We start from the raw sequence: 25,913 nt of genomic DNA, 5'->3' as shown, positions 1-25,913 counted from the left end.
GGGTGTGATCTAAACAATTGAGCCGCCTGGGTCCAGCTTCCTTCTCATTCCACAGCTGGAGAGATGGCTGCATGGCAGAAGCCGGTTCTGCTCTCCCGGGAAGAACTTGTTGATTGAACTTAACTGAAGAAGGGGAGGGGAGGGCATGTTGCAAGAGAAGGTAGAAAGGAAATACTTGAGCTGTGCAGTCACAGCAGACTGTAACTCACTTGCGGTATGCTTGGTTATCCCAGTAGTAAAATCGGGCTGAGATTTCTGGAAAACTTCCAGGCTTTCTGCCCCGCGTGCAATTGTTGTTTCTTCTGAGCAAAACCGTGCCTAGGGTGATTGTGCAACTGAGTGATTCTGAAACAAATCGATGGAGGGAGGTGGGGCTTGTGGGGGCTGGTTGGACCACGTGAGGGATACCCCTGCCTACTAACCGGGGGGGGGGTCTCCTTCAGTCTCCAGCTCCCCCCTCCCCCCCGGCCAACTCCGGCCTCCACCAGCTGATGTAAACAAAGGTGTCTGAATCCGAAACCTAAAACTGCCTGAGATTCTACCCCCTGCTTCCTGGGGCGCGGGGAATCTGGAGCGCTGTAGAGTTTTGACAGGGGAGCTGGGCGGGTGTGAGAGGCGCATTAGGATTACACCTCAGTCTTTGCATAACCTCAACTGGGGGCTGTGAGGAGCCAGGGGAGGGCCAGGGGAGGAGGAGGTGGGGGATTCTCCCCGAGCCCAGGGTTCTGGGAACTCCCTGTAGCCAAAAGCCAAGCTTCGATAGGGCTGTCGGGAGGCGACCGAGCTCCAGGGGACTGTCACCAGGGCAGTAGGAGAGAGAGCCACAGCCAGGCAGCCCAGGCCTCAGCGACCGGGACTGCCTCTCCCCCAGTGCAGCCAGGATGCCAGCAGGTGATTAAACTAATTAACAGACGCCCAGGATCGCTAAACCGCCCTGCGGCGGATTACCAGCGAGGCCAGCTGCTGCCGGTAGAAATTCCCAGGAAGGTGGAGGATCTCGCAGCTTATAACCGGGGAAAACTGGAAAGCGACTTCAAAGCAGGAGGTAGGAATCTATTTAGGAATATGCCAAGCCCTCCCAGTTAAAAGCAGGGTCCTTGATATTGCTGAAGCCTCTGGGAGGTTGGTTTACAGTGACTGTGATTAAATCCGTAAAAAAAGGGCTGGGGGTGGAATTCCGCCGCTGTCTCTGCATCATCAGGGAAATTCAGAACAACTGCTTTTTTTAGACTGAAGTGGATAAAGTTTATTCTTGTTTTATTTAATTCTGACTTTTGACTTAGGGAATATGTCTCTGCGGATGGTTTGCGTTGGTTTCTTATTGCAATGAAATGGATTCAGAGCTGTTGTGTGCGTCTAAGTTGAGGAAGGTAATGGCAAGGTGGACCATGGGGTGACCCAGGTAAGCCCGGTACCGGTCCTCCCTCGCGTGCTTTCAGTAGCTGGGGCCTCCCTTTCTCGGTTACCTGCCTGCCTGCAGCGGGGGTAGGTTGAGATATCTGAAATAGTACAAAGCTGAATTAGGTCTTGGGCAGGAACTTTGTTTATGATTCTACTCGAGGTTACCATTTCCTTCTTGGACAGATCTCTGTCCCACACCACTAAACGGTTCATTTAGTCAGTGTCCCCACCACGGAATCACTAAGTGTTTGCTTGTAGCATTCACAAATCTAAGATATGAAATTCTGGTGCTCTTAAAAGGGGGATACAAGATCCTATTGCCCATGTATCCTCCCCCACCCCAAGCAACACTGCTTAGGAAATAACAACTTTCCTAACAAATGAAATGGAAAGAAAGAGAAGAATGAAATTTCATGTTGAGAGCTATATTGAAAGAAAATATTCCACCATGTAGATAATGAATGATATCCATAGAAATTCAATCATGACATTGTTCAAACTTCATAGTGAAATCAGAGGAGTAGCATGTAGACAGTCAATTAATTATTAGACATGTTTCTAAATTTACAAATAATAATAAAATTTAGGAGAGCAGTGGACCTGCCATGAGGAACCCTGGGTTTGGCTTGAGTCTGGACTTTACCACTGTGGGGCCTTGGTCAAGTCACTTAAACTCCCTGGGCCTCAGTTTCCTCATCTGTAGTTTAAGAGTGTTAGACTAGAACATCTTTAAGATGTTCCTGTGAGTCTACCAGAGCTTACCAATAGTCAAATGTAGTCAAAGTTTGCCCCCAAACCTTTCTCTTAGTGTTTGAAGGTGGGAAGGTGGACCTGGAAAAAGCTTTGAGAAAGAGCTAACTATAGCTTTCAAAAGAGTGTAAATTCAATGTGAAAGGAAGATGAGCTACAAAGAGAAAAGCACACAGAGGAAATGGAAATTCAGCCAGAAAGGTGAAAGTATACAGCAAACAAATTTGGGCGATTCAGGTTGTAAAATTTATATTATTTTAGGAATATTTTATTTATTTTATTTTAGGAGTTATTTTAGGAATATTTTATTATTATTATTATTATTTTAGGAGTATTTCCTGATTTCCTTTATGCCCGGAGCTCTGTGAGCTTGTCTTGTTTTTTATGGTTGTTGCTAGGTGCAAGGCTACATTGCAATTTATTTGTGATGGAAAAATCACTCAATGAGTATTTATCTACTATGTGCTAGGCACTGTGCTAAGTGCTAAGGATACAAAAACAGAAGTGAAACAGTCCTTGCTCTCAAGGAGCTTAAATTCTAATGAGGGAGAATTGTATATATACCATGTGTCTCTAGTATAACATATAATAGAGATACATATGGTATATATATTATAACACATATAATGAGTATGTTATGTGGATATATAGGAGACACAAAACAAACGAAAGTCATTGATAAGTATTTAGTAGTATAGGGCCAAAACAGGTCCTTGAGGCACCTCACAAGAGATGTCCTTCTGAGATGGCATTGAACCATTAATGACCACTTGGTACAATCATTCAGTCATTTCCAAATTCACGTAGTTATGCTGTCATCTACACCACATCTCTCCACCTTGTTTGCAAGGGTGGCATTAGAGACTTTGTTAAATGCTGAAATCCAAGTATATTCTGTCTTCACTATTCCCCTGATCTACTAATCTAGTAACCTTTTAAAAAATGAGATTAGTCAGGCATGACCTCTTCAAAACCCACTCTGGTTTTAATGATCAACTCTTACCTTTCTAAATGCTTTTAAAACATTCCTTTAAAAAGACCTTCAAGAATTTCTGCAGGAATCAAACTCAAACTGATTAACCTGTCTGTGGTACAGGCCTACCCTGCTCAATGATAATGGCATCTGCTTCTAAAAAGAATATGGCATAGGAAGCTAAATTTGACATACATATCTCTTTTTTTACATTTTTTTTGTGTGTGTGAGGCAATTGGGGTTAAGTGACTTGCCCAGAGTCACACAGCTAGTGAGTGTTATGTGTCTGAGGCCGTATTTGAACTTAGGTTCTCCTGACTCCAGCGTCAGTGCTCTATTCACTGTACCACCTAGCTGCCCCATTTTTACACTTTTCTAAGGGTTATAGGTGAGAGGCAGAGACATAATTGGGAATTCTGGCAGTTGGGACAAATCTAGTTTGTGAAGGGCACCCCAATCCTGGTGCTCCAGCTCCTCACTTTGGGCAACCCTCTCGTCCTACATCTCCAGGCCAGGTGCTTCACTGACAAAGGCTCAGTTATATCAGCCAGGCATGAGGAGAAGATGGGCTTCCAGTGCTGGTTTGGAGAACAGTAGCCTATGATTAGGTGAGGAAAGGGGGAGGTCATGCCTCCCCACTGTAGTGGTCCTTTGTTAGCTTCCCAACCCTGCGTTGGTCAGTTGCCATGGGGAGGAAATAGGTTTCCCCCCCAACTATGTTCATACCATGTGGGAAAGAGACCTTCCTCCTCCCCTCCAAAAAAAAGCCCCAGTTGTCCTTTGCTACTTACAGTTCTGATGAGAAGAGGTTAATATGGTCAGAAAATTATTTTTCTTTCCCTGCTCTAACTTCCCATTCAAGCCAGGGACAATCACTTACTTCTAGGGTTCTGTGGCTCTTTGGTGCTACCTGTAAGCTGAAGTCATGCTAACGGATTGACTTTTGTCTCCACAGAAAATATATGTAAACCCCTGGATGAGGTAGAAGGTTGTGTTAGTTATTGAGATCTCCTTATTAATGGTGCCTTCTCCCTTCTTCCCTTCTTTCCTCTTCCCCCCTCTTCCTCCTCCTTTCTTCCTTTAAGTTTTTATTGAGGTGTTTTGTTTTTACATTACAGATATTTACAGATTGCTCCCTCTTTGAGAGAGGTCTCTTGTAATAAAGTAAAACAGTTAATTAAAGCTAGTAATATAGAGACCTTATCTGAAAGTACGTGCAACATTTTACATCTGTAGCACCCCACCTCAATTTTTTTATTTTATTTTTTAAATTAATTTATTTTGGATTATCAACAATCACTTCCATAAGCTTTTGAGTTTAAAAATTTTCTCTCCCTCCCTCCCCACCTCCCTCCCCAATCTGATGTAGGCTATACATATACATTCCTATTAAACATATTTTCACATTAGTGATGTTGTAAGAATTAGAACCAATAGGAAGAATCACCAGAAAGAGGAAACAAAACACAACAGAAGATAAAAATAGCAAATAGTATGCTTTGATCTGCATTCACACTCCATAGTTCTTTCTTCTTTGTGGACAGCATTTTCCCTCGTGATTGCCTCAATATTTAAAAAATTCCTTTAAAAAATTAACAGAAATCTATATTCTCTCCCTCCCACCTCCCACCCTACCGGGGAAAAAATGCCTTGCAATAAATATGCACAGTGGAGGAAAACATTCCCTCAATGGCTATATACATACACATGCATATATACATATACTTTGTGTGTGTATAATGCCAACTACGTGGCTTAGTGGATAGAGTTCTGGGCCTGGAGTCAGGAGGATTTGAGTTCAAATATGACCTCAGACACTTACTAGCTGTACGACCCCAGGCAAGTCACTCAACCATTGTTTACTAGTTTCCTCATCTGTAAAAAGCTAGGGAAGGAAATAGCAAACCACTCTAGTATCTTTGTCGTGACTGAACTGACTCAACAACAATAACAATAATAACGTGTGTGTGTGTGTATACACACACACACACACATATATACACACACATCAACATGTCTCATTCACCTTAAATCCATCATGTATCATTATCAGTCATCTGGAAGTATGAATGGTAATTGTATTGATCATAGTTCTTACAGTTTTCAAAGTTGTACATTTTTATAGTGTTATCATTGTATAAATTATTCTCCTGGTTTTACTCTTTTCATTCTTTATCAGTTTATAAAAGTCCTTAATATTATTTGTTTTGATAATAATATTATAGCATAAATTGTTCTTCTGCCTCTGCTTACTTCACTCTGCATCAGTTCATACAAGTCTTCTATGTCTTTGTGAAATCCTCTATTTCCTCATGTCTTACAGTGCAACAGTACTCCACATTCACATGCCATAAGCTATTCAGTTATTCCTCAATGGCTGGACAACTTCCAGTTTTTTGCTCCATAAAAAGAGCTGCTATAAATATTTTTATACATAAAGAACCTTTTTCTCTTTCATTGCTCTCTTTTGGATATAGCCCTAGAAGTGGTCTAGCTGAGTCAAAAGGCTCGAATTGTTTGGTAACTTTTGGTGTGTAATTCCAAATTGCTTTCTTGAGTGGCTGTACCCATCCACAGGTCCATTACCAGTACATCAATGTTGGTACCTTACAGCTCTTTCCAGGGGCAGCTAGGTGCCGCGGTGGATAGAGCACCAGCCTTGGAGTCGGGAGGACCTGAGTTCAAATCCAGGCTCAGACACTTGACACTCACTAGCTGTGTGACTCTGGGCAAGTCACTTAACCCCATTTGCCTCACCAAAAAAAAAAAAAAAAAAAGCCTTACAGGTCTTCCCTTCCCAACCCATAGCTGCTCTTTCAGCTCCCTAACAACTTGCCTACTAGACTTTTGATCACTTTTTGTTAGCCTTATACTCATCTTTGTGTTGTCTGTCTTTCTGCTCATTTCATGTATCTTGACAGTGTATTGCCTTCCTGATTCTCACTTGGGCCTTTGCATGATCCCTGATACATGTCTCCTTACCTCCATCACTTAGTAAGCCTGGCTTCCTTCACAACTCAGCACTAAGGCCGCTGTCTGCAGAAGGTCTGCTCAGCTGCTAGGCCTTGGGTTCTTAATTTTTTTGTGTGTCATGGATCCCTTGACAATCTGGTGAAGCCTATGAATGCTTTCTCAGCATTATATTTATAAATGTATAAAATAAAATAGGATTGCAAAGAATATCAAAGATTAGTGAAAATAAAGATGTAATTTTTTTTCTCATTCAAGTTTACACACCTCCCAGCAAGGGGTATAATGCTTTGCACAGAGTAGGTGTTACATAAATGCTTACTGAATTGCATAAGCAGGGCTGGCTGGTGGGCAAAGCTGTAAAGTTTATATTTGGCGTCTTCCTCCCTCCCTCTTCAGTGATCCTCTTCGCCAGAGAAGATAGATATTCTTCTCTTTTTTTTTTTGCATCCTCAACAACTGGCGTGCTTATCCAATCCAGTTCAACAAATGTGGAATAAATGTGTATTGAAGAGAAATGTATGTTGTGCTTCTCTGCTCCTTCCTAAACCATCTGCCCATCAATCTCCATTTTCTCTGATCAATTTCTCTTACTCCCTTCATGTTCTGGAATTATTATTCCTAGTCGGCCTTATCCACCAACAGTGAACTGTCCTATTCCCAGTTCATTCTGGACAGGGATGCTGCTTTCTTAATAGCAAATCTAACCTTTTTTGTGTCATGGATGTTCTGGCATATTATTGGTATAGTATATTCTGATTATGATCCGGTTAGCAGTCTGAAACTTATAATGCTTTTAAATGCACAAAATACGTAGGATTTCAAAGGAAATCAATTAAATTGAAAAAGTTATCAAGCAAAATTGGTTTTGAGTTCACAGGCCTCCTATTAAGAACCCCTGCTCTAAAGCAAACTGATAACTTAATTCGTGCTAAGATGTTACTGACTAATAGCATTTCTAATGCTCCTCTTTCTCAGAGAGAAGCTTTTAAATTAGGAGTTAATCAATAATGTAGCTAAGAAGTTTGAAACTTTCAAGGTGGAATTTCAGTATTCATGGTGGGAGGGGAGAGAAAAGTTAGGTAGTCTTCATTCTTCCTGGAAGGATAATAGAGTCATAGATTTAGACCTGGAAGGGACTTTGGGTCTTTTTAGCTCCCTTGAAACCACAGGTATGTGCCTAGGCTGTCTGTTCATTAAGTAGGCATATCTTTTTCCTGGCTACACTCACTCAGTTTCTTTAGCCACTTACAATCCTAGAACATTAAAAAAAAATAACCACCACTCCCAAAACAAATCCTTTCGTAAACATATTTCTCCACTATTTTCATTAAAAAAAAAAAAAGATGAAAATTTCCCAGTGATTTGTCGTCTGTATTTGGGCCTATTGGGGCAGCACATGGTTAAGCCACGTGTATCAGGAGACAGTCCTAGGGAGGGTCCTGCTGGGAGGCTTGCCTTGTGCTTTTCTGTTCCAGGAGCTCCGGAGGCAGTGTTGGGGTTGAGTCAAAATCTACCCTCACTCACCAGAGATGAATGAGCATCTGTGAAGATAAGAAACCCACATTTCTGAACCCACAGGAATCTCTTAATAATCCCTTCCCTGTCCAACACAGCCTGTGCTACCCAAATACAAGAAACATTTTTTTTTTTCCTTTCTCCCATTTTTGGCCCATCTTCCAATGACTGGCTGTGGGCAAAGGGCTAAGGGACCTAGAGCACATTGTACTTGGGTTTGATGAATGTGAATTTCCTTGCATTTTAGCTCCCCTGCTGTAAGTTAAATGCAACTGCTACCTTAAGGGATATTTCATATTGATGCTCTGGTGGCAGTCAGGGCATCCTATACTCTCCTGCCCCCAAACCTTAGGCTTCCTTTTAAGATTCTGCAGAGGACTGTACAGACCCCACAGAAGTATTGTGACTTGCCCATCTGATCAATGATATAAACAATGCATGTAATTTACAAGGGTGTTGATGAAAAGGATTTGGAGGGTCAGAGGTCCTGGGTTTGAATCCTGGTTCTGGTATTTACTTTCTCTGTGACCTTAAGAAAGTAATTTAACTTTCACAATCCTCTTCAGTTTCCACATGCAGAAACTGAGTTAAACTAGATGATCCTTAACGTCCTGTCCAGCTCAAAATCCTATGATTTAGTTACAGAAAGGGGGAAGGGGATGACAGACATCCTTCAGCTTACTTCATGATTGCTACCTTTTAATTATAGATTTGAGTATTTACATCCTTCCCTTAGGAATTCTGGTGTACCTTGGAGTCAAACATTTTGCACAGAAACTCTAAGCTTATGAAACGGATTAAATAGGGAGCAATTAATCACAAGTCAAAAGATACCTGGTTTCCAAACAATTTGTCTTTAGTTCCCTTTAAACCCTGAGCTCCCTGGAAAAGAAAAATTCTGATTCAATTGATAAAATGTGGACTTACCTGTAACTTTTGGGGAATAAATCTATTTTTACCTTTTTAGCATAGAAGTGAAGAGTAAAAACAAGGATAAATCATTTCTATCTGGATTAAGGTAGCTAAAAAAACACTGGGGACCGGAGTCTGAAGTCAATTCTCTTTCTAGCTTGTCTATCCTATGTATGTCACTTTCCTCATCAGTAAAATACTGTTTGTCATACCTGCCCATATCCATGTCATGGAGAAATATATGTGTGGGCAACAGGAACACTTTTTGGCAGCACCATAATGTTTGGAAGTTTTCAGCTCAAGCCTTTGGGTCTGGCTGAAGGCAGGAGGTAGAATATAATCCTAACAAGGTTAAAAGGAAAACCCCAGACAAACCAACTTTGTACCTTCTATCTGTAATACGGTTGGCATCTAGCTAAGAAACTGAAGCTTGCTAACTTTAGCTGACAAAAGATTAACCTGGGAAGGGCCTCTGCAATGTGGAAGAGTAGAAAGAATACTGGTTTTGGATTAGAAAAAGGATCTGAATGCTCCTCTGGATAAGTCCCCACCAGTAAAATCTGGGATCGGATTGATAGTAAAGAAACAAGTATGATGGTGGGAAAAGCAGTAGATGTGATAGTTGTGAGAGTTCTAACTGTTTTACTAACCAGCTGTTTAATCCTGGTCACTTTCCTTTGGGTCTGCAGATTTCTCATGTAGAAAATGAGAGAATGTTTAACAATTAAGGTCCTGTCTATCTCTATAAACCTATGAAGAATATCTATTCTTTGAAGGGTGTTGCCTATTAATGGTGTTTCATCACATTCATATACTCTGTTTAGCCATTCCTTAGTTGATGGGCACTCCTTTAGTTTATAATTCTTTGCTCTTACAGAAAGATACTATAATTTTTTTATGTGGTCCCTTTCCTTTTTCTTTGATCTATTTGGGGTACAGGTCCGATGGTGTTATTGCTGGACTAGGGGATAGGCACAGCTTGGTGGTTTTTGGTTGGACCCATTGACAGCTCTAATAGCTTATCTCTCTACTCAAATTGCCTTCTATTATTAATGTAATTGTGTAAAAACATGTATAAACCCTATTTTAAAATGCATACCCACAAATAAAAATGAGATTTTTTTTCTCCTGGAAAAAAAAAAAGTGTTGCCTATTAAGAGTGTTACCCATCTTCATGGCTAAGGAACTCCTAGTACAGTTATCCCTTCCACATTGTGACTTTCCCCAACTCGGTTTCCACATATCCCAGGTAGACATAAGAAGTTAAATGGGAGTTTTGGGTGAGTTTTGTGGAAGCCACAGATGACACATGAAGACCAGCAGACAATGCAGAGCCGATGACCAAATATTTAACCCAGATTTTACAATAAGGTACTATAAACACCTCATAAAAGAAAAAGAAAAAAATTCATACTTCTTCTGTAGTACGAAGGGAGGGCTAAAAAATTTTACATGGATTTGTCAGATCGCAAGGGCATGGCACCCCTAACCTTTGCGATGTGGAAGAGATAACTGTGTTAGTTTCCTAAGTTATACATCAAGATATATCTGTGGGAAACAGAAATAAGCATATACATAGTAGTCTAATGTAACTGAAGCAGTGCTATTAATCTTTATTTCAGGGTTATTTTGACTTAAATAGACTTTTGTAGGGCAGGCTGGGAACTTACCCCCCCAGGGATGATGTTGTTTCTGTAGCAAAATATGCACTGAGTTCTGAATCACTTTTGGCAAGTCCTCATGTATCTTAGCTTGCCACGATAATGTGATGAGTGTTTGAATAAGCTTTAGTGTTTAAAGAACACACTTAAAATCACTGTTTTTCAAATGTAACCTTCTCTGCCCACTGCCCCTCAATCTGTTCATCCTTAACTCAGATTCCTTCAAAGGAGATAGATGTCCAGTCTTCAGAGACTAGTAAACTGAGAAGTCCATCAATGGGCTTCTAAAACAGAGTGATTTAGAATAAGAGCTGTCAGGATTTGCCTCCAACTCTTAAATCTATACTCCCATGATCCTAGAAGAGCCTTTGGAGAACCTGGGTCACCAATGATGAAGACATTGGAGTAGGATTTCAGAGATGTTTGACTAAAAAACAACAAGAAAAGCTGATAAGCTTGCAAATACCCTAACCAGTGTTAAACCAATACTGTTTGTTGAAGATTTGAAACTCACTTTCAAATTATTGTATTTAACTGAACAAAATTAAGCACAGCCTCCCTCCCATGCCTCTCCCTTCTTCCCCTCCACCATCTGGTTTTTTTTCCCCTCTGTGCTGTTCATTATTTTTTCAATGAATTGGATAAAGATATAAGTAGGATGTTTATCATGTTTTCAGGTGATGCCAAGCTACAAGGGATAGGCCAAATTAAAGTCAGAATTCAAATAGATCTTGACAGACTAGAATGATAGGCCAATAAATTACTATTTAATGGAGAGAAATGTAAAGCCTTAACCTTGGGCTTAGTAAGAAAAAAAAGCACCTTTACAAATATAAGTCAGAGGAAGCATAGCTAGAAAGCAATTTACCTGAAAACAATTTAGGGATTTGAGTAGACTGTAAACTCAATGTGTATATAGCAGCTAATAGTGTGATTTAGTAACCAAAAAAAGGTGAATGTAACTCTAGACTGTGTCAAGAGAGGCCTAACCTTCAGAACCAGGGGAAGTGATAGTCCTGATAAACTCTGCCCTAGTCAGACCATATCTAGAGTATTGGGTTCAGTTCTGGGTACCTCATTTTAGGGAGGACATTGACACACTGGAGAGTTTTCATTGCAGAATGAACAGGATGATGAAGGTCCCTAGGGTCACGCCAAAAGATAAATTGAAAGAAGCGAGGATATTTTGCCTGGAAATGGGGAAACTTAGAGCAGACCTGATAGCCATCATCACATATCTGAAGGGTATGTACTTTGGAAGAGGGATTAAACTTACTCTATTAGACCCTTGGGAACAAAAATAGAAACGGTGGACGTTGCAAAGAGGTAGATGTAGGTATGTTATTTCCACTTTGATGCCTCTTCTTTCCAAAACATCCATCCAGTGACTGTGCCTGAGAACTGCTAAACCATCATGCTCAGCACTTCCTGGATTCATGCCCCTCTCCCTTCCTCTGGCCGTTCCCCATCTCCTCCACTTTCTGACTTGCCATTCATTACTTGCTTATACCACCTCAATCCCTCCTCCATGTTGTAAGAACTTTAATCAAGGGGTAGCTAGGTGACTCAGTAGGTAGAGCACTGGCCTTGGAGTTAGGAGGACCTGAGTTCAAATCTGGCCTCAGACCTTACTAGCTGCGTGACCCTCGGCAAATCACTTAACCCTGATTGCCAAAAGAAAGAAAGCAGGAAAAAAAGAAAAGTAACTTTAATTGAATCAACACTTCAGAGAGTGGTCTCTGGAAAGGGTATGCCAAATTGATTGCATTATTGTTCCACTCATTATTTCTGGAACTTCCCAGACTCCCTTCCCTGGCCACTACTCCCCTTACGTGTGTTGTCTCCTCCTGGTTCTTTGAAGCCAGGGACTGTATTTCTTTTTTCTATTTGGATTCTCAGCTCTTATGTTGATTTTGTTTTTGTTTTTTTTTTTTTTTTTAGGCAGTTGGGGTTAAGTGACTTGCCCAGGGTCACACAACTAATAAGTGTCAAGTGTTTAGTCTGAGGCCGGATTGGAACTCAGGTCCTCCTGACTTCAGGGCCGGTGCTCTACCCACTGCACCACATTGCTGCCCCTGGATTCTCAGCTCTTAACACCTTCTTAGACACACAGTGAGAGCTTATTCACTCATGTCTAGGTGGCAGTGTGGTATAATGAATAACATGCAATCTCGACTCTGCCACTCACTACCCGTACGACCTCGGACAAGACACTTAACTCCTTTGGTCCACGGTTTCCTCATCTGAAAATTGAGAGAGTATGGAGAAGTCACTTCTAATATCTTTTCCGAAATCAAACCTGTATAATCTTAAGATACCAAGGGAAAATTTCCTAACAATTAGAACTAACCCAAAATGGCATGGGCTGCCTTGGGGTTAGGAAGTGGTTTTCTATTCAATAGAGGTCGTTGTCTTCTTCCTTTGGAGGTGATCAGGGTTGAGTGACTTGCCCCAGGGTCACACAACTAGTTAGTGTCTGAGGCTGGATTTGAACTCAGGTCTTCCTGACAGTAGGATGGGTGCTCTATCCACCTACCTGCCTCCAGTAGGGGTCTTTAAGTGAAGGCTAAATGACCAAATATTTCTAATCCCCAAATAGACCGAATTTGGGTCTCGTTTTTGTAGACGTATTTCATTCTATTAGATCCATTGCCGACTTTGCTTAATTTTGTGACAAGGCCTTCTCTTGGGAATCCCTTCAGTTCTCAGGGGCTCAATGATTATCTCTATGTTGGTGATTCTAATACCTAAATGTCCAGCCTTCCTCTCTTTCCTGCGTTCTAGTCTGGTATTCTCAATTGTCTGCAGGACATGTCCCTTGGATGTCTCATAGGCGTTTCAAATTCAGCACATCCCCAGCAGAATTCATTACTTCTTTCTGCTAAACCTTCTTCCTGATTTCCCTCTTTTTCATCTAGGACACCACTATCTTTCTAGTAACTCAGGTTTATAAGCTTGAAGTTATTCTTGACCCCTCCCTCTCCCCTCTCCTCCTGTCGCCAATCAGTTGTCGAGTTCTGTCGATTCTGTTCCCACATCTTTTACATCTGTGCCCTTTTCTCCATTCACATGGCTACTACCTCTTGAGTAGATTCCTGCCACAGTACCCTAATTAGTTTCCCACCTCTAGCCTCTCCTCTCTATAAGCATTCCCCCAGCTGTAACTTGATATTCTTAAAGACTGGTCCAAAGAATTGCTAACACACTCCAGTACTACACTTCTGGGAAGTGCACACCAGCAGTGGTAATGCTGCCTACTTCCCAGTCCACTTGTTTCCTTTGTAGTGTGTTTTTTAAAGGATAAAAGCCTCATTTAATCTGAATCTGGAAGGCTGAGGCCTGAGCAGGACCATGACATTCAGTTCCTCCCATTTGCATAGTCCTTTTAACTTTGTCAAACTGCTTTCAGCGTTATCTGGTTGGATTCTCACAGCCATGGGCGATGCTGGTAGTGTTGGCAGGAGCAGTATCCAGTATCTTACTATGATGTTTGGCTGACTTGATTGGAAATTGTGAGACCAAATAGGCAATTCTTAGTTTCCCTATTTCCTGACTAGGCAAACCTCACTTGGGCCTCTCTCCTGATTGAAAAAATAAGAAATAGCTTTGAATGAATAGTTGAGACCTTAAGAGATTGCTGGTCCAATCTCTGATTCCTCACTGACCAGATAGGCAATCATAATAACAATAATGATTGTAATAATAGCTAGCGTTCTTATAGCTTGTTAAGGTTTGCAAAGTACTTTGCAGTATTATTTAATTTTATTCTAACAACAACTCTGGAAGGTAGGTACTATTATTTACTACCCCTGTTTTACAAATGAGGAAACTGTGGTGGACAGAGGTTAAGTGACTTGCCCAGGGTCAAACCAATGGAAGAACATCACTCCTAAAACCAGCAAAGCAAATTGAAAGCATTCTGGTCTACTAAAAGCTCTGGACAGTTTTGTGTGCTCCTGTGGTGGTCCAGCCCAGAGAATCCATCTAGAATTTCTATAGTGTTTCTTCTGCCTCCTTTGTCCTTATTTCCCCAACCAAAGTCCTCACAGGCCTCTCAAGATGAAAAATGCTCACCAGGTCATGCTTTCCAGAAGCCGAGCCTAGCATTAGAATTGTAAGGACAGGGAGCTAACAGCTTTTGTTTTTATACTCTCTGACTCCAGTGGCCATGACACTCATTCCTTTCATTTTTATCAGCGAAGTCCACTCTAGGTCTCTTTCCTTATTAGTTTTCAGGACAGCTTGAGCCAGAGAAGGTTACTTTTCACCTCTGACAAATTAAGATCTCAATATAGTGGAAAGATGGGGCAGCTACATGGCACAGTGGATGGAGCATGGGGCTGGGAATCAGAAGACTCGTTTTCCTGAGTGCAAATCAAATCTCAGTTCCCTTGATAATCTTTTGAGGTTTTCCTGTCTAAAAGGAAGAAAGAGGAGAAAAATCTGACTGAATTCTCTGTTTAGTTCAAGAAGAGTGACTTAAACACTTGTACTCAGCGGTGTGCTTGGGAGGAGAGTGATATAAATTAGGATGCGCTCGCTCTCTCTCTCTCTCTCTCTCTCTCTCTCTCTCTCTCTCTCTCTCTCCTTCTCTCTCTGTTATGACCTCATGTTTCTATACCACATAGGTGGAACGGCGGGCCTGGAGTCAGGAAGTCTTATCTTCCTGAGTTCAAATCCGGCCTCAAGCTGTGTGACCCTGGGCAAGTCACTTACCCTGTTTGCCTCAGTTTCCTCATCTGTAAAATGAGCTGGAGAAGGAAATGGCAAACCACTCCAGTATATTTGCCAAGAAAACCCCAAATGGGGTCACAAAGAGTCGGACACAACTGAAACGATTGAACAACAACAACTGAAATACCATAGTAGCAGCATGCTCACATCAAACAGCCTGAGCATGTGATCAGAGGATCCCCAATCTAGAATTGGAAGGGACAGCAGAGGCCATAGAGGTCAATTTCCTCATTTCATAGGTGATGAACGTGAGATCCAGGCAATGATTGGCCCAGAGTCACAGAGGTGGCAAGTATCAGAGACGGTGTTTGGACCCAGGTCCTTTGTCTCTGGAGCCGATGCTCTTTCCACTTTATCAGCCTCATAGGAGTTTCCTGCTGGAGATAGACAGGAGATCACCACCCTCTGTGATCCCCCAAACCCCAGCATCTGACAGTGTTGGTGAGGACAAAAGGGGAATCAATTGGAGACCATTCCTGCTTCTTCCTTTGCCTTGTCCCTCCTTCCACCTACCTTGAGCTCTGCACCTCAGGCTCATTGTTGCTTCATATCACAATTATCAAATTGTTGAAATTAGCCAAAACTTTGTATAAGATGGATGGCATTCTAGTGACGCCATTTTTAAAAATATCATTTTTTTTTTAAAAAGAAGTTAAACATTAGCTGGTCTGTAGTATACTTTGGCAGTTGTGCCATCTTTGAAATGCAGATCTCTAAATTGTCCACTGCCAAGTGCAATATTCCAGGTGGTTTCTCATGACATGTATTATTACACTTTTGAATCTCAGGATAATATATCTGTCTCTTTCGTTAGTTCCTTAGGACTTTTGGCTGACCTGCAGCATTTTTGTCTTAATCGCAAACCATTAGAAAATATATAAATGGAGAAAGCTTTGGTTTTCAAACCTCTGGAGAGTATGTGCAGCTCTGGGTGGAGATGGAGGATCGAGAGATTGCAGGAAGAAAGAGAACCTATATGATTTTGGTTTGCTGATGTGGGATGAAGACCATCTTGTCTGTTTTACTGCAAGAGTGAGGCTAAGGAAGGGAGCAGCAATATGGCAGATGGCTGGAAGAAGAGCAGTACCTAATGTTGGCGCTCTTGTGATATTGACTGTGATTATTTCCTGGAGGTTTGAGAGGAAATCTCCTAGCAGATAACCTACAAGCATTTTGCCTTCTTCTTTTGCCCCATTCCTTTAGCCCATTGCCACAAATGCAAAACCAGATAGCAACTAGAGTCACGATATGTGCTCATAAAATGGCCTAATAAGATGCAGGCTGGTGGATTCCAACCCAGACTAGAACATTCACAGCACATGGAGGAAAGCTGCTGGAATGTTGGGGCCAACCAACAGCCACTCTTTGGCATCAACCTTCATCAGCTTTTCAAATCTGGAGTAGTATTTTATGTGAGCATATGAGATGTTGGGGTTGGGGTTGGGGAGCTCATTTCAAAGTTCAGCTGCTGGGGGAGCCTGGAACTCAGAAGATTCTCCCCCACTCTCCTCCCCTGTGTTTATAGAAGACGTGATATCTTTCAGCTGTTGAGCTTAAGACTGGACTGGAGCTGTGAAGTATTTAGCTGTGCAAAGGCTTCTTCCATGATTCTGTTTAGTACTGTTCTGATAGTGCTTTGATGGAGTCATTTAGGAAGGCAGTTTGGAGCCTGTAGTTTGGCCTTCCCCTACTCTCTTCAAATTCGAGACCTTGTGATTCCATTGAAATCACATCTTTTAAATGGGATTACAATTAACTGTAGGTAATCTTTACTTAGAAAACAAACCCAAAAAACCCCTCCCAATTTTGCTATTGAGCAAAACTATCTTCTGTTTTTAAAAAAATTTTATTTTCTTGTAGGTATAATGTACCTTGGAATTTTCTATATGTGGTATCTAACTATTGGTTGTGATTTATTAAGCATCTACTATATGCTAGGCACTAGTGAAGATACAAACTTTAGAAAGTCACCAGACCCCACCCTTTTGGAGCTTATAGTCTAGAAGGAAGATTTGCCATATGCACATGAAATCCTGTATGCCAAGGAAGCTCTTAGACCCTTTTCCTTCCACAGAAAAGCAGGCTGAATCTTGGGGATGGCTCATTGGTAATAGCCTCTATTGTTTATTACCTACACCCAAAAAACCTCCCCAGGAAATCTAAGAATTGACTCGTGTTGGAGCCCTGCTGTCCTCCAATCCACTGTCAGCATCAGATACTAATGCAATCCACATAGACCAGGTTTATTTAATAGTATGTAAAGAAGAGGGAACTGCATCCAGACTCCTTTAGTAAAGAATCAGAGGAAGCCCCATCAGGATGGTGAGCTCTGTGCTCCTTTTCCTCCAGAGGTTTGGCCGGGGCTGCCCCACACTCACAGTACCACACTTAGGATCCAACAATGAGTGTAAATGTAAGGCCTAGTGTCAGTCCAAAGCCTCCGCTTCCCTGACACCTCCTTCCTTTTGCCTCTGGAGAGTCTTCATGGATTCAGCACTTTGCATGGCTCCCTCATTCTTTTGGAATGCCCACCTTTTGGAATCACACCAGCAGTCTGCATGGACCCCTCACTGCGGCTTACTCCAGGCCTACATGACATAGTGGCCTGCTTCAAAACTTCTCAGGGTACACCCAGAGCTGCAGTCTCTTCTACTGCTGGCTTCATGCTTGTGTCTCACTACTTCATGGTCTGCAAGTCTGGAAATCCTTCATCTTACTCGTGACGGTCCTCTGCAGCAACATCTGCCCAGAGCCTTTCATGTGGATGTCCTCTTGGACTCTTTTGGCTGGTACAGCAGAGAACAGAGGGATAGCTCTCCTTCTATTATAATTGCTCAGTTCCTTTCAGTGTGAATTTTCTTGGCATGTGCTTAGAGATAAGTATAATTGCAAAATGACTCACAAGTGCTTTAGGGTCACTGTATGCAAAGTGTTGTATATTGACAGGTTAAATCAGGGAAGGTTTCATGGAGAAGGTGCCATTTGAATTGGGCTTTAATTAGTAAATAGGAATTCATTAGGAGAAGTAGGAGAGGGAAGATATTCCATATATAGGCAACAGTATAAGCAAAGACCCGAAAGCCAGAAACCCCAAGTCATGTGTAGGGATCAGAGGAGTATAGTTTGGCTGGAATGAAGAGTATAGAGTGACCAGTAGAGCAATTTAACAGGGAGCAAATAAAATATTGTAAACAGAAAAAGTATAAATTAAATCTAGAAAGCTTGGGACCTGAGATCTGAGTCCTAAATTCTGCTACTTTCATTAATATCCTGTCACATTGGCTCTAAGTCTTAACTTCCTTGACTTAATTCCTTGTTTAAGGATAGCTTAGGGCAGCTAGGTGCCAGAGTGGACAGAGCCCTGGACCTGAAGTCAGGAAGACCAGAGTTCAAATGTGGCCTTAGACTTGAGCAGTGTGACCCTGGGCAAGTCATTTAACCCTGTTTGTCTCAGTTTCCTCATCTGTAAAATGAGCTGGAGAAGGAAATGGCAAACCCTGCCAAGAAAATCCCAAATGGGATCACGAAGAGTCAGACACAACTAAAAAGATCCAATAATAACAACAAAGACTAAGAATTTTTGGGGTGCTCTGAATTTTTTGCCATAGAGAAATTTAAACCAGCTGTTTGTAGATAGGCAACCACTGTTAAGGTACCTTTTGGCACCTGACTAAATTTCACAAATACCCTTTACCTCTACTTCCAATGACCCTTTCTCCTTTGATTTATTGCTGTATTTCCCTATCTTCGTAATACATTCGTGCTCGTTCACTGCGAAACTTTTTTTCCTGAGAAATACAGAGAGAAAGAGAACTTTCTGTTCCCCAAAATCAACAAACTGAAAAAGAATGTACCTAATCCAGGCCTTTAATCTGCCCAGGAGTGTGTGCGTGCCTTACAAGGCAAAATATCTTCCTGGAAAACAGACACATGATGTGAGTTTAATCCTAATATATCAAACGTAAGGCCTCCTCCCTTCCTCTGCCCTCACTCCTCCTCCCCTGTCCTTCAAACATTTCCATTAGGTAGAATGAAAACAGCAGACACAATTATGTTTGGAGATAGAAGAATATAGAGTGCAAAAATAAAGTACTTTGTGAATTCCAGCAGCTGTATTGACCTGAAAATGGAACTATTTAATAAAAAAAATAAAATATGTACTGAAGCTTGCATGAGAAATTTAACATGAATTTTGAGCTTTGAATTTTAAAAAGTTTTTATCATGTACTTAGTAATGACTAACAAAGAGAAGAGATCAGACGCTGGTACAAAACAAGGAATAAAATCTTACAAAGAGCTGTTAGCATTTAATGAAGGAGAACCAAATGAATTATCAGGCAACAAAGAAATAGTAACAACAAAAGAATGTTTTGTGCCCCTTTCCAAATCTGTTCATTAACATTGGCTCTGTCTATATCTATCTATCTGTCTTTCTGTCTAGTTTTTGCCCTTCCACTAAAGTCAACTCAAATGCCAATTTGTACTACAGGAGTGACCTTGGATTCTCAGAGGATATGGCAGTAGAATATAGGATTTCTCATCTGCATTTGTGGAAGGACCACCCATGCTGATAAAATTATAGGTTGTTGAAGTGTTGAATTAAGTATAGTCCATAGGATTATACATTTAGAGGTGTCAGAGACCTCAGAAGTTACAGAATCACAGAATTTGAAAGCTGGAAGGCACCGAAGTGGCCATCTGGTACAATCCACATACAAAGTGGTAGCCCGGCTACTACTGCTCAAAGCTCTCCAAGGAGGGGGAAACCACCAGGCAAGTCTACATTTTTAGACTCTTAATTGTTAGAAAGTTTTTTCTAAGGCCTAAATTGGCCACTTTGTAAACTTCTACCCATTGTGCTAGGTTTTGCCCTCTGGGGCCGAGCTGAACAAGTATCTCCATATTATAGCCTTCTCATCTCCGGTGAGTCTTTTCTCTAAGCTCAGCATCTCCAGTTTCTTCAGCAGCTCCTCAGATGTCCTGAATTCAAGGATTTTTACCATCCTGATTGCCTTTCTCTGGGCACTTGTCAGTTTATCAATGTCTTCTTTCAAATCCAGAATTGAACACAGGAGGTGGGATTATTTCCTCCCTATTCCTGGAAGCTCTGCCCCTCCTAATGCAGCGCAGGATTGCATTGGCCTTTTTTGGCTGACAGCACTGGTGACCCATGTTGAGTTTGTATCACACTTAAATTTCCTGATCCTTTTCAGAACAATTGCAGTCTATCCATGCCTTCCTCATCTTGTCATCTGATATTCTCACTTTATATATAATACTCGTTCTGTGCTGACTCTGCTAACTCTCGCTCACCTGACTAGATTTGGACCCCAGTCTTTGGATCCTAGGGTAACCCTAACTACTCCTGACAGTGTAGCTCACAAACCTTTCATCATTCTGCTTTCAATTAACCGTCATCCTATAGTCTCAGCTCTTACAACAATCATTTATTCATTTGGCATAGCAGGAATGGTTAGTTACAAAGTATTTCCCACCCCCAAAACTTCAGGTTCACTCTTTTACAATTACACTCCAAATCCATGATTGGAATAGGAGAGCAGTACAGGCTTAAAGTATAATAGTAATTAGATACAATACATAGAAATAGAACTACAGTGCCTTAAAGTCCTTTTTTCTGTAGATGCCTCACAAAGTTCACTATGGAATGGAGTCTCAGTGATGGAGAAGTTGCTTTTGTTGCTAGGCTGGGCTAAATTCTCCTGGGGCACAGCTATGATACTGCATAGGTCAATGCATTAGGTTCATTGGGTTCACTTTTCAGTGGACAGTTATATTCTCCTACTACCTCCAACCTTTTGCTCTGCTGGGTGTTCATATAATCTTTCAGCTGAGCTCTTACAGTATTTTGTTTTGTTTTCTAGCTAGGGTGCTGCTGTGTTCTTTGACAGAAACTTTTCCAGTTTTGCTCCTTCAGGGCTTCAGTTGTGAAGTTTGACATTTCTCAGGCAGAAGGCTGGAGAGGTAGAACTTTTCCTATTGCACAATTCTTTCTGGTTCAGAGCTGGGTTCTCTTAGTGAGGGACACCGTCCTAACTTATGGTGACCACTCCAGTACATTTCCCAGATTCCTGTTGTATATGTGGAGGAAGGGGGAGATGGGGAGGTATAGGAAACCAAGGGAAACATTTAAATATGAAAACCCAACTGTGTCAGAGCCTTGGAGGAAAATACCTTGTTTCTGCTTTCCTTTTCATATATGCTTGAGTTACTCGAAGTCTAAGAATCCTTTCCTAGGAATGAAATGCTTCTTTTTTCCTTGAAAGAGTCTCACCCTTATATTGTCTCAGTCTTTTCCCCTTAGAATCTTCAGTTTTGCTAAAGTCTAAATAAGGCAATATATAATGCTTACATATAGATGAGGAAACTGAGACCCAAGGAAATAAAGTGACTTGCCCAACTCTACATAGATATTAAGTGGCGAAATCAAGATTCCAGCCTGAATACTGTGTCTTGAAATCCAATATCCTTTCCTCTGGAACACATTGTCCTTCTATAGGAAGGGGATGGGGAGTTGTTTCTAGTGGCAAACCTGACTGGGACAATCGTTTGTAAGATGACACTCCATGCCAGAGTTGTGGGGACTAGCCCTGCTCCTACCTTGCCATCCCAAACCATGAAAAGCTACTTTTCACCCTCTGAGTCAGCAAGTCAATTTCACTTGACTCATTGGTGCCCCAGCCTTTTCATTGCCACCACATCTCTCTCTTTTCTCAGTTGTGAATTCCATTTTCTCTGTGTTTGTGTCTGTTTTCAATTCAACAGTATGTTAGAGTTTCTGTTTCCTTACAGCACTGCCAATATTTCATTTTATCCTTTTTTAAAAGAGAGATTTTCTATTCTAATGAGTATAAAGGTAATATCTTATGGTTGTCTTGCTCTAAGAGAGGAGTACCTTCTAGAAGTAGAGAAGTGATTGATCCATTGTATGCTATGCTCATCAGATCTCATCTGGAGTGAAGACTCATCTGGAGTCTTCCTGACTCCAGAGCTGGCGCTCCATCTACTGCACCACCTAGCTGTCCCCTTCCATATACTAGTCCATCAAATGCCTGAAGATAGCTATTATATTCCCCAAATCTTTTTTTCTCCAGACTACACATCTCCAGTTCTTAAAAATGATCCTCATATGACTTGGATTCAAGGTGTTTCCCTAATCTGACTACCCTCTTCTGCACTCTTTCTGGCTTATCACTGTGGTACAGTAGATGGAGCACTGGTCCTGGAGTCAGAAGGACCTGAGATCAAATCTGACCTCAGACACTGACTATCTGTGTGACCTTGGGCAAGTCACTTCACCCTGTATGCCTCAGTTTCATCATCTGTAAAATGGGTTGGAGAAGGAAATGGCAAACCACCCCAGTATCTTTGCCAAGGAAACCTTAAATGTGGTCATGAAGAGTCATTGTTTTGTTGTTGTTGGTTGTCCTTGTTCTCGAAGAGGACCATGATGTCAGGGAGGTGATGCCATGACCTTCAAGTGAATTGGATTTAAGTGGAGGGAGGGCTGTGCAAAGTCACCAGCCTCACTTTCTCCTTCAGAGCCATCTGGGTTCAGTGGCCAGATATGGATCAGGACAACTGGAGATGGTCCCCCACGAAGAGTCTGATGTGGCTGAAATGACTGAACACCACCACCACAAAGTATATGGAAGAGGCATTCGACTTATTCTTTTTGGCCCCAGAGAGCAGAAGCTGGAGCGACGATTGGAAGCGATAAGGAGGCAAATTTAGGTTTAATGTTGGGAAAAACTCTGCATTTTGTCAATTCTATCATGATTATCTTCTCCACCATCCCTTCTCACTCTACTCACACTGCTACTACCTGTAGGTTGTGTAGGTTATTTGGGAAGTCCTTTTCTGTGTGGGTTGAAATAGACAGTTCCTACCAACACTCAAGTTTTATGATTCTGTGAATTTGAGCTTCTTTTCATGTGGTTATTAACAGCTGAATAATACATTTTTCTTTTTTTCTTTTTTTAAAATCTTTTTTTCTTTTAATTTTTAGGCAATTGGAGTTAAGTGACAATACCTTTTTCCATCATATTTTATAGACTTTTGCCTAATACTTTTTACAAATTCTTCATGTTAAGTAGTGTGTGGTACAGTGGGAAGAGTACTGGATTTGGAGTCAGGATCTGGATTCAAATCCCATTTCTGTCTAAGTGACCCTGGATAAGTCACTTAACCCTCTCTGGGCCTCAGTTCTCGGATTTATAAAGGGAAGGAGTTGAGCTCAATGTCCTTCATAGTTCCTTTTAGCTCTAAGTCTATAATCTTTTGGTATTCTCTTCTTCACAGTACAGAAATCCCTTTTAAAAAATCATTTAATAGAATCCTGAACAATCAGGAATTAAATCACTGTGGACAAATTTCTTTCCTACGTAGATTTCTTTATAACCCATTGTGTCATATCTAGGTCTGTAGTCAGTTGCTTATAACCTTTAAAATTTTTTAAAAATTTATTTTCTTTTTAATTTATGGAATAAAACAAGCACTTCCATAGCATAGTATAATTATTTTAAAAAATGATTTCATATGAAACTGCAAATCTATTATGTACAACTTGCTATTTCTTTAAAATATATAATAAAGTTGTCATGCAAAATTTTTTTTTCCTTCTCTTCCTACCCCTCCATGGCTGCCATTAGACACAAATGTGTGTGTGTGTATATATGTAAAATCATTCTATATATCTATCAGTTCTCTCTCTAGATGCAGGTGGTATCTTCCTTCACAAGTCCTTTGTAGCTAATTTGGGTATTTATAATAATAAAAATGATTTATTTGTTCAAAAAAGAGTTTCCTAGGGCAATGAGAGGTTAAGTGACTTGGATATAGTAATATAATTTATGTCAGAGGCAGGACTGAAACTCAGGTCTTCCTGGCTCCAAGGCCGTCATCCCTTTAGCTACTACTATGCCACGCTGCCTCTCAGGCTGTGTAAACATGGGTATTAAATATACAAGTATTTATACTGAAGAGATAAGGAAGTCAGGAATCTCTGTCTGGCCTATGTGAGTACTATAAAAAGTTGGTGACCCAAGATGGGAGGTCACAGGCCTTTTATTGGAAACTGTGCAAAGGACTGAGGTGAAAATTTTAAGAGCTGAGGAAAAATGAGAAACGAGAAACAGAAGACATGGTAGGGGTAAAGATGGGGCTGTTGTGGAAAAGTGGGAGTTCAAATACTGTGAGAAATTTTGGCGGATAAGAACAAGGAGAGAAAATATAGAAGGTAGCTCAAGAAAGGTGGGTACGCAGAGAAAAGCTTGGAAAATGGAGATTAGTTGCAGAGGGAGAAGGGGTTTCCTAACATAAGGCAGAGAAGCCTTTCTTAGACATTCATCCAAGGCTGTATGCCAGGAAGTAGAAATATTAGTTCAGGGAGATCAAGAGAAAATCAACTTTAGATGTTAATAAGCTATTGGAGCAAAGTCTGATCTGAACGAAAGGGTAACTAAGGTCTGTTGAATCCAAAGGCCTAAAGGATATGCCTGTGGGAATCCAGGGGAGAGTGAAAGCCGGGGATGATACATGGACAGCCTGAGTGTTGCACTGGTGACCATGCCATGTAAAAAGACTTAGGGGAAAGCCTACTAATAACTCCAGCACTTTGGGCAGATCCTCTATGGAGTATTAATCGGAAGACATGAATAAGCACAGCACAGCATGAGAAGACATGGATGAGTTGTGATCTGCCTCAGTAGAAGAACTGGCTACCCATAGAGATGAAACCTGTGGACCTATAGAAATGAATTCTAGTGATAGCTGAGCTGCTTCAAATTCTCATTACCACAGATGCTTGATAGAGAGATTGATTTGAGGCTGAGGTTGGTAAAAGACTTAGCCAGATCTCAAAAGTCTCTGCAGTAGAAACACCATGTAAGGCGTGTGCATTTTAATCATAACAGCTTATGTTTATACAGTATTTTATAGCTTAGAAGTAGCCACATTTATAAAGTACTTTATCATTCACAAGACTATATTCACATACATTCTTCTTTTTTATATTAAAAAGTTTTAATGATGTTCCTTGTTTTTATATTACATTTACAGATTATTCCCTTCTTGTGAGAGGGCTTTTGTAACAAAGTAAATCAATTAAGAAAGCTAATAATACAGTCACCTCATATGGAAATGCATGCAATATTTCATATCTGCAGCATTCCCCTACCTCGCTATTTTAAAAAAATTAACAAATCTAATTTTTCTCCCTCTCTGCACTTACCCTATTTAAAAAAAGAAAAGAAAAACAAATTTCATGTATAGTCAAGCAAAACAAATTCCCTTACTGGATGTATACAAAAATATGTATACATCTCATTCTTCACTATCGCAGCTCTGTAATGGATGGCATCAACATCCACTTTCTCATTCAATCCTCACAACTCCGGTATGTAGTTGTATGTGTGTGCAAGCCTTATAGGTGTGTATGTGTGTATATGATCACACTGCCAGAATTTGGTCGTACAGTCCAATCTTCTCATTGTTCAGATGAGAAAACTGAGGCCCTAGGGAGGTTAAGTAATTTGCCCCAAGTTCCACAGATAGTAACAGCAGAGTCAGGCTCTCTCTCTGGTCTTGTGAGTTCAAGTTTCACCTCTTCGTTCTCTGCTCCATGTTCAGGTGACCCAGCTAGAAAATTCAAATAGAAAATAAATGCATTCTTACAATGAAAAAAAAACTCACACGGCTCCTTTAAATAAATGATTTCTCTAGAGCGTGAGTTCTTAACCTGGTATCCATAAACTTATTTTCCCTTCTGGCATTTGTTTTTATTTTATCTCATTTTTCTCACATCCAGCACTGCCTTCATTCAAGCCCTCATCCTCTCTCACCTAAATTCTTGCAGTGGCTTTCTTCTTGTTCTCCCTGCCTCATCTCTCACCCCTCTAGTCCATCGAACACACTGCTGCCAAAAGCATAGATAGATAGATAGATAGATAGATAGATAGATAGATAGATAGATAGAT

General features: G+C 41.0%; 1 protein-coding gene across 4 annotated transcripts in view; it reads left to right on the top strand.

Moving 5' to 3' along the window:
* PDZD2 (PDZ domain containing 2) overlaps nt 1-25,913 on the top strand; it is a 367,396-nt gene that overhangs the window by 79,996 nt on the left and 261,487 nt on the right. Inside the window, exon 1 of one of the 4 annotated variants that reach the window (XM_027868867.1) lies at nt 752-1,045. The exons of the other annotated variants lie outside the window; for them this stretch is intronic. The gene's annotated coding sequence lies outside the window, so the exon portion shown is untranslated. Of the gene's footprint in view, nt 1-751; nt 1,046-25,913 lie in introns of those variants that run through there. 4 annotated transcript variants of the gene reach the window in all.

This window comes from Vombatus ursinus, unplaced genomic scaffold (assembly GCF_900497805.2).
Source record: "Vombatus ursinus unplaced genomic scaffold, bare-nosed wombat genome assembly UNPS02014791.1, whole genome shotgun sequence".
Lineage (NCBI taxonomy): Eukaryota > Metazoa > Chordata > Mammalia > Diprotodontia > Vombatidae > Vombatus > Vombatus ursinus.
Note: the sequence above shows the minus strand (reverse complement) of the source record. Positions and strands in the feature narration are given on the sequence as shown.